This window comes from Chenopodium album, chromosome 27, assembly GCF_948465745.1.
Source record: "Chenopodium album chromosome 27, dcCheAlbu1.1, whole genome shotgun sequence".
Lineage (NCBI taxonomy): Eukaryota > Viridiplantae > Streptophyta > Magnoliopsida > Caryophyllales > Amaranthaceae > Chenopodium > Chenopodium album.
Window position 1 is genome coordinate 11,259,447 of NC_137860.1, and position 2,282 is coordinate 11,261,728.

The following is a 2,282-nucleotide window of genomic DNA, read 5'->3' on the forward strand; positions in this document are numbered from 1 at the left end:
TAGTTTGTCATTTGAGAGGAAAGATTATTGATAGCATTGAGATGGTCCACCGAATACAACGAAGATTTCTTGCTTGAAGAATCTCTTTCCCCATCTTGCCAATCTCTATAGTAAGTCACCACATCCTGTATTATGTCCACAACTTCTTCTTCAGTTTTGTTCATGAATGGACCACCGGCCCCTCCATCAAGACATGCTTTGCCTTGAGGACTCAAACCACCATAGAAGATTTGGATCAATTGATATGTTGGAATTCCGTGGTGAGGACATTCTCTTTGGTACTCCTTGAATCTTTCCCATGCTTCATATAGACTCTCATTTGGATTTTGCTTGAACCCTTGAATTAAAACCCTTGCCTCCGCCGTTTTCTTTTGAGGATAGAAACGGGACAAGAAAACTTTAGTGACATCATCCCACGTTCTCAATGAATTGGGCTTCACCTCTTTGTCTAGCCATTCCAAAGACCTTCCTATGAGAGAGAAAGGGAACAACTTAAGGCGGATAAACTCTTGAGACACTCCATTAACCTTGATTGTGTTACAATATTTTTCAAACTCCTTAAGATGGTTCAATGGGCTCTCGTTCTTTGCCCCACTGTATTGTCCCCTCTCAATTAGGGTGATCATTGCCGGCCTAATTTCAAAATCGTTTGCCGGTGTTTTAAGTGGAGCTATGCCGCTCTCGAACCTATATGCACCGGGCACTCCCAATTCTTTCAAGGCAACTCTTGGTTGTTCTCCCATGATTTGCTCTTGTTCAATCTCTTCTTCGCTCGAGGAACTATAATCCAATGTCTTGTTTGCTACTCTCCTCCTTGAGAGAGTTCTTTCAATCTCCGGATCAAAGGGAACAATTGAATGATCTCGGGACCTATGCATACAAAACTCAAAGAAAATATAAGTAGCACGTCTACATGTGTAGCCTAAAGTGAAAAATCTTTTTGTATTTTGCAAATCAAGTGAAATAGACTCAACAACAACATGCACTCAAAGCACCATTTCCCGGCAACGGCTCCATTTTGATGGGATGAAGAACGGTAGGTCGTTGGGCTACCACCCCACCCAATCAAACAAAATTTGTAACTCAACAAACCCCTATTAAGTGTAGTGGTAAGTCAAGGTCGAACCCAAGGGAATGGAGGTCGAATGCACAATGCCTAAGTCAAGCTATTCCGAAGTCAAGTAAAGGGGTTTATGAAGGAAACTAGAGCTAGAGCTAAATGATGCAAGAATTTGTATGAAATCAATCTAAAAGACACTAGGGCAATGGATCCACATGTAATTGTAATGGAAAATGGTAATTTGGGAGGTCAAACCGACTAAGTCAAGTAATATGAAGGAAGATCAATCATCTATCCAAAAGAGCACACCAAGATAGTTCTACTAGAGGTCTAACTAGCGTCAACTACGCTAAACACTACTAGGGAACGTCACAAGGCACCTCAATCGTGAAATTGCAAGTTACTAATCGTATCATAGCAAGCTCACAATGCAATCTAGTGCAATAATTAAATATGGCCAAACTTCAATCAATCACACACATGCACATGAATTATCAACCAAATTTAATCATATCATCAACTCCATCAATTATCCCCAAATTACTCTAATCCATCACTCAAACATGCTTCACCATTTCTTTAGCTAGAAAACTACTCACTAACCATGGAAATCAAGATCAAAGCTACATTAATCATCAATTTCATCATCAACATAATTGAAATCAAAGATCAAATCAACAATCAATCAAAAATCAATAAAACTTCAATCAATCATCAAACAAACTTCAATCAATCAACAATAACATGGAAAACAAATGAAATCAACTAAAATCAAACTTGTATTGAAATCAAGAAGAAGATCCTTACAAAACTTTGATCGAAAGATCAATTACAATGAAGAATTCTTGAACAATCACCAAAACCCATGAGTTTCTCTCTCTTCAATCCTTGAGTTTCTCTCTCTAAAATTCTAATCATAAGCTAACTATATGAATTTCAATCTAAAACTTCTTACCCAAAAATAGAAAGAAATAACTATATATACAAAGAGGAGGTCGGTATTGACGCCCAAAAATAGACCCACGTCGGTGCGGGCGCTTGGAGGAGAGAGAGTGGCGCGCACGGGAACACACCCAGATAGGTGCGCTCGCACGCACCAGGTGTGCGGCCGCACCCGACCAATGTGCGGCCGCACACTCCCTAAGTGCGCCCGCACCAATCTGGGTATTTTCCCCTTCTTCTCTTCGTCCTAGCTCAAGTGGTGCACACATCCTAGATGATG

The 2,282-nt window shown here is 40.2% G+C and overlaps 1 non-coding gene across 1 annotated transcript; it reads left to right on the forward strand.

The window, feature by feature from the left end:
- Positions 1–252: 252 nt before the first annotated feature.
- Positions 253–358, forward strand: LOC145621699 (small nucleolar RNA R71). Its single transcript, XR_014108510.1, has one exon. It is a non-coding gene; the product is annotated as a small nucleolar RNA R71 (small nucleolar RNA).
- The last annotated feature ends 1,924 nt before the right edge of the window (positions 359–2,282 follow it).